Source organism: Falco punctatus (genome assembly GCF_963210335.1).
Source record: "Falco punctatus genome assembly, chromosome: 20".
Lineage (NCBI taxonomy): Eukaryota > Metazoa > Chordata > Aves > Falconiformes > Falconidae > Falco > Falco punctatus.
This window is the reverse complement of record NC_137600.1, coordinates 6583295-6595318: the sequence shown is the minus strand read 5'-3', so window position 1 is coordinate 6595318 and position 12024 is coordinate 6583295. Positions and strand designations below refer to the sequence as shown.

General features: G+C 57.2%; 1 pseudogene across 1 annotated transcript in view; it reads left to right on the top strand.

Annotated features, from left to right (window-relative positions):
- LOC308055833 (hydrocephalus-inducing protein homolog) overlaps positions 1-11564 on the top strand; it is a 76111-nt pseudogene extending 64547 nt beyond the window's left edge. Inside the window, exons 24-34 of the transcript XR_013931978.1 lie at positions 1372-1476; positions 2138-2396; positions 3200-3357; positions 5043-5220; positions 5741-5871; positions 6590-6723; positions 7726-7862; positions 8705-9102; positions 9274-9657; positions 10732-10971; positions 11247-11564. The product of XR_013931978.1 is annotated as a hydrocephalus-inducing protein homolog (transcript). The remainder of the gene's footprint in view (positions 1-1371; positions 1477-2137; positions 2397-3199; positions 3358-5042; positions 5221-5740; positions 5872-6589; positions 6724-7725; positions 7863-8704; positions 9103-9273; positions 9658-10731; positions 10972-11246) is intronic.
- Positions 11565-12024: the final 460 nt, after the last annotated feature.

The window sequence follows — 12024 nt, the reverse complement described above, 5'->3', positions numbered from 1 at the left end:
CCTTTTGCATCACGTGGGACAGAGGCTGCTCCTGGGGCAATAAAAAAGGATATAGGAGAGCACAGGAGGTTCTGAAAGTGCCGGAGTTGGTGTTAAGTTCAAGGAGGGGGGTCGCACCTGCTGACATCTAAATATCAGTGGTTTTAATGTTGTAGCTCTGCACGTGTTTTCTGAATCAGGAAAAAGGATACCTGGTAGGCATAAAGAATAGCGCGGCTGAATGTTTTCAGATAGAAGCATGAAATCATTTTTGTGCCCTGCTTTGTTGCCATGTATGCACAGATAAAGCAGGGAAATTCAAGGGGATATGGCTAGGTAGGATCCAAAATTGCTTCAAAGGATAATCTGGGTTGCAGCGTTGTCTTCTGCTTGTGTCACTGTATCAAGGCAATGCCCATGTAGCCTTCCTGGGGAGGTGGGAGACCATAAGCCTGGGAAAGATGTGGGTTAGCGTCTTTGGGAATATGCCCTTGGCAAAGCTTTGCAGGCTGGAAGATGTGGAGACAACAGAAAGAGCACTGAGATGTGAGAAGGCTCAGCCCTCCCCAGTGCTTTATCTCCTTGGAGAGATGTAGCCTCTGGTTAGGTCTGAGGATGTGCTGTACATACCCTGCCCATGTCAGAGCCCCAGCGCAAAGCCCTCCTTCATGTTACCGAAGCAGCAGGTATTCTTAAACTTCAAGAGCAATCACAAAGCCCTTGCTTATAAATAGGGGCAGAAGCCCAGGGACGAGGTTCCGTTTAAAGGATGGCACCTCTGAGGTTAAACACCAGCCCTCAGCTGCTGCAAGACAGAAAAACATCTCAGCTGCCTTTTTCAGGATGGTGTTATTCGAGAGAAATGGCGATCCTCAGCCCTCCAGCACTGATGGGTGCACAAGGGGAAAGCTAAGCACCACCTGAAATGGGACAGCTGTGCCAAGGACTTCTGAAGTCCTTATTTCCCATTTTTGACACTTCTCGCTTGCAGCTGCATTCCTATTGTTGTCATGGAGAACCTGAGCTGTCCAGGGGTGGGGTGTTTGGTGCGTTTCTTGGGCAGGAGTGAGCAAAGCTGGGGTGGCATGAGGGTGCAACGTGCCCTCGAGGTCCCTGCCAGGATGGGGTGCTGGGAGCACCCCGCTTCCTCGCGCAAGCCGGTGGGTCCGAGCCCACCTGCCGGTGTGACACGGGCTCCACCTGCACCTCGTGTCTCATCTGCACGGGTCTTGGACCCACACTCGGCTAATGGCACAGGCGTCCCCGTACTTGGTGTGTGCCTGTGTCCCATCTTAGCTGCTCTTGGCTCGATGAGGCGGTGGAGCCTGCAGCACAGTGATCCCCCTCAGCCCAGCCAGCTGCCTCCTGTAGCCCATGGTGCTTGTTTTCCAGCTGCTGCCGTCCGCTGCTGTGGAGCTGGAAAGTCGGAGGCCAGTGAGGACCCAGGAAAGGATGCGGTTTGTGGAGGTGGAGCCCCTCCCCTCGGGACCGGAGGAGGTAAGTGGGCATCTGTCTCACTTCCCCGCTGGGCTCCCAGCGTGGCAAGCAGTTACGTAGCCCCCGCTGCCACTGGTGGCCCTCGGTGCTGCTCACGGAGTGGCCTCGCATCCCTCCCAGCACGTTGCGCAGCGCTGCTGAAGCAACCGGCCATGTAGGGCTGACCGAGGGTCCTGCCTGTGCAGCGCCTGTGGAGGGTGTTATTCGTCTTGTTACTCATCAGGTGCTCGGTAGGAAATTTTTGCAGTAGCTTTTGCGAGAGCAGTGTGCGGGTCGGAGAGAGAGTGAAAAGTGTCAGGAGTCAGACGAGCTGGGCTGGAGTCCCCCCCCAGCTCCAAGGGCTCTCATCTCCAAGTCTTGTGTTTTTCTGAAGGCAGTAAAAAGTGTTTTTAAAGGCAAGTTCTTCAGCTGAGAGAATGTCTTGCTGCCAGGAGACATCCCAAATTAATTTAGTGTATTAATACATTAATTAGTATGGGAGAAGATTTTTCCCAGGGTCTCTCCCACCGGTAAGTGGAATGGATGCAGAATGAGATTAGGGTGATCTCGCCTGTGATGAAGAGGCCCCTCCAGCCACATCTGTACTTTGCTCCAAGCCACGGCTGCTCTTCTGCATCAATTTCCACGCTCGACATCTCCATCTCTCCTCCCCTGCCTCCAGGTTTTTGATGTCCTGCCACTGTACGGCGTGCTGCCGCCGGGCAAGAGCCAGCATGTCACCTTCACCTTCGTTGGCCGCACAAACATTGCTGCCCGTGTCACGGCGCTGTGCAGTGTGGAGGGAGGCCCGACCTACGAGATTGCGCTGAGTGGGGAGGCTTCGCTCATCAACTACTTCCTTGACGTGACGGAGATCAACTGCGGGCTGCAGGTACCGCACGCTTCTCTTGGCAGAGGTCCTTGTCTTGGAACTGTCGCCGGCGCGTTGCTGCCCACCTAGGTCTAGGGCGCTCTTCCCTTCCCAGCTACTCTGTTGGCTCTGTCGCTTGGAAGTACTGCCTTTGGGTGATACGTTCTGCATCAGAGTTGTTTTTTAATGGCCATCTCTACCCCCCAATAGTTGGGATTTCCTCCTCTTCAAGGTAACGAGCGCTGCCTCCCGGGACAGGCAAGGACCCTGTGGTGATCTCCAAAGGGACATGTCCCCAGGACCCTCATCCGCCCATCCGTTCCTAAAGCCTGAGGTCCAAGGAGATGCTTTCTTTTAATGCTCTTGATTAATCAACAAAATAAACTGGGGAGGAAGTTAACTTGGGCTTCCAGTCACTGCAGCTGGAGAGAATGTCCCAGAACAATTGGCACTTCTTTTCAGTTAAAATCCCCACAGACCCTTCCAGTTGTTGGCCCTGTTTGGCTGTTGCCCTGTCTGTCTCTGCTTTTGCTTCTGTTTTGCTTGCAAATACTTGTATGCAGGTGCCTCTTATTCTGAAATGCCTCGATGCCTCCTCTTTTGTTTCAGCTGGCTGTTAGGTGACACCTTAAAGAGCAGAGGGCTTGTGTCCCCTGGTTTATTTATTACTGCACCTCTACGTGCTGCCGTCAATAGTGTTCCTGCGTAGGGCTAAGGGGTACCCTGTGGCTGGGGGTCGCCCAGGTTAACCCAGGACACCGCAGTGCCTGTACCTCCCCTGCGCTCCCTGCTTCTGCGCTGTGTTCATGTGCTTTCAAGCCAGGGAAAAGGGAAGGAGACTCCCAGCAGCAGACCTGCGTCTGTAACTTCCCGCTCCTCTGTCTTCTCTCCAGCTGTTTAACAAAGTCAAGGAAGCGGAGGTCACCCTGCAGAACAGAGGGAAGGTGGGATTCACCTACGTGGTGCTCGGCTCCAGCGCAGCCGCTGCGGACAGCCCTCCGCTCGGCGTGCCCCTGGCCGTGCCCAGCACGGTGAGTAGCACAAGTGATTCACCCTGGCCAGGCTGCCCAGGAGAGGGTTATAGGGAAAAAAGGTGGTGGGGCGGGTGGAAAAAAAGAAAAGGAAGACAGAGCCACAAAACCGGCACGGAGAGCCAGGGCTGTAAGCAACTGCTGCTGGGTGGCAGAGAAGGTCGAGCAAGCGCGGTCCTACTAGAGCCCCTTCATGGCCTTTGCTGGTGGGTGGCTCTGGCATCCTGCAGCAGCCGCCGGCGGGAGGCACGAGGGCTTCGGTAGCTCTTTGGACCCCGAGTGCTGAGCTCTGTGGTTGTGCCGACACTGGAGCCAGACGGTGCAGGCTCTTGTGAGGGTCACCTTCCCCAGGTTGTGTGGTCAAGCAGGACGTACTCCCTGTCCCTGCCTGTAAGAAACCCCACCTGCCCCCTGCCAGCACTAAGCAGGACTGAAATACTGTCTTGCCTGGGCATGAAGCTGCTTTGCCAGAAATTTTAGCAGCCCTTGTATTGGTCCCTCCTCCAGCTTTGCTGCTTTGCAGCAGTTTTGTGGGGCAGCGAGGGGGTCAGGGAGGATCGGGGCTGGAACAGCCAGGAGAGGAGTTTGCAGCATCCCGGCGCCCCAGCTTCTTAGTCCCGTGTGGATGTCTTTGAGCTGAAGCAGCGTTCCTGTCTTTGTCCCTTTTTGCAAAGGGAAGAGGAAGCCAGATGGCTTTCACATTGTTTTCATGCCCGTCTCCTACAAGGGATGACACACTGATGCCCTCTTCCCGCGGGCTTCCGAAGACGCAGCTCTGCTTGGACCCGTGCAGCCAGCTGCTGCAGCAGCAGCGTGGGTGCTGGCAGCTTGGCAGGGCTCACCTTTGCTGCAGCTGCGCTGTGCGCTGGAGTACGGGCTCAGGGGACCAAGTGGCAGGAGCTGTCCCGCTCAGGGGCTTCCCCTGCAGCGTGCAGGGGAGCGGGGAGCCGAGGGTCCAGCCCAGCGTGCAGAGGGTGAGCCAAAGGCGTCTGCGTCTGTGCCCGGTCACCCAGAGCCATGCTGCTGTCTGCTTCCATGTGCTCTCAGTGTGGCTGGTGTGAGCCCAGCCTGAGGCTTGGAGAGCCTTTCTGGAAGCCCAGGGAGGAGATGTCCTTCCCAGCAACACCTTCTTCCCTAGAATTTGTCCTGGTCTGCTCCTGCATTTCCAGAGATGTATGTTTGCAGGTCGCTGTGAGTCTGGATGGGCTCACGCACCCCTGGTGTAACCACGCAGGCAGGAGATGTTTGGTTGGGATGACGAATGAGTCAGGCCCTTCAGCAGCAGCCTGGCAACCACTGACGTGCAGTGTGAGGAGCTGCTGGCCCTGCTGAGGGCATGGGCCTTAGCTCGTCTTCCGCAGCAGCTGGTAGAAGAGCTTTTCTTTATTCAGTCTGGCTCTTGCTAGCAGAGGGTAAGCACTGTGAGCAGCAGAGCTGCGCTCCCGCTGAGCAAAGGGCGGTCTGTGCTGTGGGAATGCAGCCTTACGAGCCCTCTGAAGGACATACTGCACCCTGGTGTAGGAGACTCGAGCTTTTAGGATACGAGAAAGCTAGAAGGCCGTGTTGTCTGACGTTTTCTTCCATAGGAGAAGCTGTTTTCTCTTCTCAGTGTGCCTATCGCCTGAGCCGTCCCCCCACCAAACGCTCTTTGGTGCATTCCCTCTCTTGTCTCCCATGCCCTGCAGGGTTACATTGGACCTGGCAAGGAGCAAGTGCTCAAAGTCTGTTACCTGCCAGGAGTGCCTGGAGTCTTCTGCAGGGCTTTGCAGATTCAAGTGGGTCACCTGGAACCAGCAAGCATCACCCTGAGAGGAGAAGGGACCCTTCCCAGGATCTGCTTGGACCTGCCCAGGAACATCAGCGGTGAGCACTGCCTCTCTGCTCCGTGGGAAGGTCCCCTGGCTTTTTCCCCATGTCATATGCCCACAGGGCAGCTCACCCCCACCCCCACCGAGCCTGGAGGTTTCAGGGCTGTCAGAGCAACACTCAACCCTCGGGTTGCTTCCTGGGTCTCTAGCAGGTGAGCCCATGTGGGCTTTGCCCCAGGAACCACCCTGCAGAGCTTGCCAGCATATCTGTCGGAGGCCTGGGAAGGTGGCGGCTGGGCAGAGAAGCTTGGGGAAGCTGTAACGCGGGCTGGCAGGGATGTTGGCAGGGTTGGATTTGCCATCGCGTTGCAGGGGATGGGATGCTCCTCTGTAGGGGGGAAGGTGGGTGGTAGTGAACGTCAGGATTCAGAGAGGAGCAGCAGCATCCACTTCCCATAGATTGCTCAAGGAGTTTGTTTCTGGGAGAGGCCGGCATCAGGGGAGTGGGGCTTCCCAGCTTAAGTGGGATTGGCACGGCGTCCACGCTTCTATTTGTGGATCGCTTCTTCCTCCAGGAAATGCAAAATATGAGAAGGTCCTCAAAGAGGCCAAAGAGAAGATGGCAAAGGACAGCCAGAGAGCTGAAGCAGTTGCTCTGGGGGAGGCTGCAGCCGCGGAGCCACCCAGGGACGACGCGGACACCGCGGTGAGAAGCCCCATTTGGCATGTGCCACCCTGCCCCTGTGTCACTCGAGCCCTGGGCACCCCGCAGCAGGCTTCCTGGGGCCCTGCTGGCACTTGGGACCTCCCTGCCCGCACCTGGCCACGACCATGTGTCAGCCCAGCGCTGCCCCAGGGGCTGCCCAGCTCTGGCTGTTGTCCCTCCAGCAGATGCACCAGCTCCCCGACTGCCTCAGGGAGAGCTCCTGAAGGCCGTGCTCAAGTGACTGAGTTCCCGGCACTTTGAAGGAGCTGCGGGTCGTGGCTGAGGGGTTTGTTGCTCACGACCCAGCTTACCAGCAGCAGCCTGACTGCGCCCTGGGGCTGTGCTGTCAGCGGTCATCTCCAAGAGGCATCAGCTTTCTCGTGGCTCCCTTTCCAAGAGAGCTGCTGTCCAAGCTGCTCTGGCACTGGTTGGGGGCAGGCAAATACTCGGAGCTCTGGAAGGTTCCTGGCCTGCCTGTCTGTTTGTCTGGCCAGATCAGCTTTTATGACAGTGACTGGGCAGGCGAAGGTGCTGGAGTCTGTTTCCCTTGAGATCAGGTCTTGACTAAGGGAGCAGGAGGTGTCACAGACGCTGAGCAGCGAGGCAGAGGGACTCCATCGCCCCTCTCAACAAGATCAGGGTGGGATCCTCTCTCAGAGACAAGCCTGTGCCTTGGGCAGGACCTTTGCTAACCAGCCGCTCTCTTTCCTTGCCTCAGTGGGACACGCAGCTGCAGCTGCAGGTGGAGCAGTTGCTGATAGAGGAACATGCCCTGGAGCAGCAGAAAGCTCTCAGCTCCGGCCCCCCAGAGGAAGCGGCCTTTGACCAGCGTGCTCGTCGGAGGCTTCTCAAGTTAGTAGAGACTCCAGGTGCCCCGAGGGTGACACCCAGCAGTGCACCCCTGCTCCCGAGAGCTCCTGGTGTCTGCAGAGCTGGCAGTAGCTGGGCACTGCAGAAAGGGTCTGACCCTGGTAGCTTTGACGTGCTCCTTGTGAGCAGCCGAGTGTCCTCACTTCATAGTGCCACCCTGGGGTGCTCAGCTCCCCACAGATGCTGGGTTCTGCTCTTAGTGCTGAGGGGGTCCAGTGCAGACCATCCAGCCCCTCCAGACAGCACAGACACCGTCCCTGCTGACCAGCTCTGAAAGAGGCAACTCAAAGCTGGCATCTTTGTTCCAACTAACAGGCCACGCTAAGCAAAGCCAGCAGGGAATCGCACGGGCTGAGGAACCCTAAAGCAGGGGGTGTAGATGCTGGTGGGACCGTAGGGCTTGCCTGGGTGACTTGGTCCTTCCCTCTGCTCCTTCCTGATGAGGCAGGGGCACGGTAGGCTCCAGTTCAGGAAGAAAATGCTCTGCAAAACAGACTTTTATGCGCTTTCCCGAGTGGGATTGCTCTGGAGAAGGAGCTGCCCTTGAACGCTGTCGGTGCCGATTCCTGCCTTTCCCGGGGCTGCTCTGGGGACAGACCTGGCTGCAGAGCGGGGAAGATTGCCTGTGCAGGCAAATCTCATTGCAAGGTCCTGAAGCGATTTCAGGCTTGGGCTGTACACCAGGTTAGCAGTTCCACTGAGGCCAGTGGAGGTCTGGTGGACTTAGCCACAGTGGCTCTTTGTAGCCGAGGAGCTGCGACCAGTTAAACACAATTTTGTGTTGAGGTCCCAATGGTAGCTGATAAAACCTAGGACCTGCACCCTCCATGACTTACCGAAGTGTTACTACCAGGTGGTCAGGCCTTGGCTTTCACAGGCTTGAGCTGGGTTTTTACAGCAGCAAATACCCACTTTATTTGTGTCTTCTGTCCACCTGGAGATGTAGCCGGGCTGTGGTTTAAGGAATGTCTCTCTTCCTTTCAGAGTTCAGCTGCCTGAGTACATCCTGGACTTTGGCTGTGTCATTCCTGGTACCGTCCGCACGCACCTTGTGAAGATCACCAACCCCGGGCGGTTGCCTGTGTCCTTCCTCGCTGATAGACGTGCCTTGTGTGGCACAGGTAACCAGTGCTGGAGGGACTTCCCGTGGGCTTGACAGATGAGCTTAAGTCACTGGGTGTGTGGGGGCGTGTTGCGTGCCTGTTTGTACAGCTTTTTTCTTCCTGACTGCCCCCTGCTCGGTGCTTTAGAGCCTGAATTCTCCTGGCCAGCAGTGCCCAGAGACCTGGTCTGCCTGGGACTGCCCTGACACCTCATTTCAGGGACTAGGTGGGCTGATCACCTTGGTCACCTCTCATCATCTTCTGCTCTTGGCTACCATGAGTGACAGCCGAGGTTTTGTGCTCTCTGTGGGCTCGTGTTGCAAACGGACGGGACCCTTTGTGGTTTGGAAGTGCTTTGTTTAGACTTCATGATGTCATAGCCCTTCAGTTGAGCCTTTATTGAGAAAAGAGCCTGTGAGATCCTCTGGTGTATCAAAACAGGCTTCCACGACAGGCCCTGAGGCAAGGCTGTGTCCCATCAAACGGTGACTTGCTGTGTCTGAGGGGTGGTCAGGTGTCTTCTCTAAGTTGTTGTCCAGGGAACACCGCAGCATGGGGGAATCTTCGTTGGAAATTCTCCTTCGGGGAGGTCTGTGCATCCTTCCCTGAGATGCCCAAGGAAGGAATTGCTGAAGCTCAGCCTGATGGGTTTCATTTTTACCATGTGGACCTTGGATTCTGGCTGCGAAAACGCTTTCTCCTTGGGCGGTGACAAGGGAGAAAGAGCAGCAGGCTTCTCCGGGGATACAAGGGGGTCTTTCGCAGAGCTGCCAGCCAGGACACCCGCGTGGCCTTAACGTGCTTGTGACACACAAGCGACATGAGATGTATCTCAGCTGCTTTATTTTCATCTGTTCAAGGTTTCAGTGTGGATCTGGACCATGTGAAGTGCCTGCCCTGCTGCCAGACTAAGACGTTCAGAGTGCGCTTTGACCCACAAAGCGCCAACCTGCCACTGGGAGAGGTGGACGTGCTGCTGCCCATCAAGGTACCACCTTTTGGGGCAGGCAGCAGGCTGGACACAGCAGCAGATGTCACCTGGTCTCTCAGCTGGATGTTCTGTCCTTCACTAGGTAGCAGGTGGCCCCACGTTCCATGTCCGCCTCCGTGCCGACGTGACTGTGCCGTCCCTCTGCCTCTCCAGGGACAGGCTGGAGTTCTCCGCTGTCCAGTGTGGGCAGTGCCGGGAAGAAACTGTCCAGCTCCACAATCAGCTCCAGGTCCCCTGTCAATGGTTCGTCACCGTGCACGAGCCTGTTAAGGTAAAGCACAGACAAGGTGTGACACGTAACTTCTTGGTTGGGTTTTCTTTGCCTCTCTTGCCCTTTCTGCCCCCGTGGCTGCCGGGGCGCTTGGGCTACAGCTCGGCTGAGGAAGCTTCTGAGGGTACGGAGCAAGGCTGCTTCGCCTGGACCTGTTCGTTAGCTGATGCTTCACTTCTCTGCCATCTTCACCCATTCCTCCTCCTCTGAGGACAGTGCCTCCCCATCTGCCTGCCCTGCCTACACATCTTTGCTCCCGTTTATGGTGCCACCAGGTTATGGTGGCCACGTCTGGTTTGGACGTGGGTGCTCTTCGCACCGTGGCAGTATCTCAGAGCACGGCAGGAACCAAGAGTCTGTCCCCGCAAAGGCCACCTCACACGCCTGGTTTCTGTGCCCAGGTGGACAAATGCTTGTCAGCGAGCATGCGTCGGAAGCTGCTGCAGGAGTTGGAAGCCAAGCCCCGTGTCTTTGAGGCACTGCCCTCGGCCAGAACCCTCGCTCCCGGACAGCGATGCAACATGCGAGTCAGGTTTTCACCCGTGGAAGAGGTGAGATTGGCAGGTGTCACCCCGCGGAGGTCTGGCAGGGCAGTGTGGAAATGAGAGCCCAGCGCAGGGGATGAGGTCTGGCCTCCGCATGGAGCTTTCTGCCAGCCCCGTACCCGCTGTGCCCCAGTTTCCCCTGTAGCGCGCACTTCTGAGAAGCGCTTTGGAATCCCCACGGGGAGTTGCACAGGGAGCATCCAGGCTCAGCGGTGTGGCTCCCTCTCGGCACATGGAGGAGATCCACCTGTCTCCCCTCATCTTCCACCTCGTGTGGGCATATCTGCAGGCTGCAACGCCCCGGCGCAGAGCAGCTGGCATGCTCGCGGGGGACAACCCTGGAAGGGCCAACCTGGGCTAATCCTGCTGCCGGTACCAGCAGACAAAACAGCCGCCAGACACCTTCCTGGGCACGGCGGGACTGTCACCTGTAGCGGTACACTGCCAGCAGTCCCTGTGGCTCTGGCCCAACCTGCCTGCGTGTTCCCACGCGGTCTGGGAGTCAGCTTAAGCGATGGAGCATTCCCAAAGGCAGTTTGCATGTGGCCACAGTGACTTGGAAGCTGGCAGTGTGTGACAGCATGGACACAAGTGCTTCCATGCCTGGGAACAGTCCCAGGGACGGTATAATTGCTAGTAGGGATGCAACCAGCTTGTGTTGGGCTTTGGCCAGAGCCAAACGCTGAGCAGAGAAGATGACCCTTATTTCTAGCCAGCGAGAGCTCATCTGCCTCTTGCGTGGCTGGTGTTTGCCTGATGCAGCAGTGCCACAGCTGTGTCTGGGCAGCGTAACCCCGAGGACCTTTCTCATGAGCGCTGCGCTGCCTCGTGACTGGGTGAAAACGTGTGACAGACTGTTTCAGATCTGACACCAAACAGCCAGTTACACCTCACCCAGGATCCATCCCAGTTACCCGGAGCCAGCATGCAGGTGCTGCAGCCTCTGCTATAATTAAATACCTGTTTTCCATTCACCTTAGAGGTACCGATGACACCGCTGACCTTGGGGCAAGGGTTGAATTCCAGGCCCTTGTCACCTGGGACTTAGCGCAGGACCTTTCTGTGCTTCTCTCTTTTCAGAAGTCCTACAGAAGGAGGCTGAAGATTAACATTTGCCAGAGCAGCCAGCACCTCCAGCTGCAGGTCTCGGGACAAGGTCTGGAGCCGCAGCTGGAGTTCAGCCCCCCAGTGCTTGAGCTGGGACCGGTGCTGCCATACAGCCATGGGGCGGAGGGGACAGTGGTGGTGAAGAACCCGTGCGAGTTTCCCATTGAGTTTTACTCGCTGGAGTTTGACCAGCAGTACCTTGAGGAGGAGCAGGTGAGCGGGAAGGTCTGGTCCCCGTGTGCGTGCTGCCGTAGCTTCACAGTGCTGTGGTGGCATTCCCGGGCTTGCGCCAGGGAGATGGAGGCAGTCCCCAGGGCACAGCCTGGTGGCACTTGAGGGGCAGCCAGCCCTGCTGCCAGGCCGAGGGGGGTGCTTGGGTAGTCCGTGCTGGGAGGAAGGCATGAGGGAGAAGACTGGTTGGCTGGGCAGTGTGTTCGTGTGGTCAAGAAACCCCTCCTGTATGTGGTTTCTCGTCCCTCCGCGCACAGGTCCTGCGCATGCTGAAAGACTACGACAGCCGCAACACCTTGTTGCTGCCTCTGCGTGGCCCGGGTGAGAAGCTGCCCCCAGAGGTGCTGGAGTACTCTCAGGACCAGAAGGGGCTGCAGGATGATCAAGCAAAGCCCAAGACTGGGGACCCAGCGGACCAGGACAAGGGTGAGGGTTTGGCATGGTCTGTCCTGAGTGTGGACACAGCAGGGAGTCCAGGCTGCGTACCCCGAGTTCTCCATGACCTCATTCTCCACGGAAAGCCCGTGCTTTTAGCAGCCGCCTGTTCCCAGCTTGGTGGAGGAATTGCTAGGTGAAAACCTGTGGCTTGTAAGACGCATCCTCTCGCAGCTCTGAGTGCAGCTAAAGCAAGCTCATACCTTACTGCCACACACTGGGGAAATCATCAGGGTGTCCCCTTGTGTCCCTCAGCCACAAAGAGCAGGCTCAGATGAGTTCTTCAGCCTGTAGGACCAAGTCTAATATAACGACCTGGTTTAGATTTGTTCCTTCGCGGCAACACGAGCACAAGCTCAGAATACCCCTGGACAGGCTCCTCGGTGCCTTGGGAGTCTCCCTCCTTAGGAGAGTTTTGCTTTTGCTTGTGGCCCTGCAAAGTGGGAATGGCCAAGAGCAGGTTGCCATTCCTTCCCCACGTCCTTCCTCCTCGGCCAGCTCTGAAGGTGCCTGGCACCTGTCAGATGGGGGCAGAAAGCACTCCGCTGGGGTTGTTGGCAGCACCTCACCCCGTAGCTCGGTCGTTCCCCCCTCCCTTTT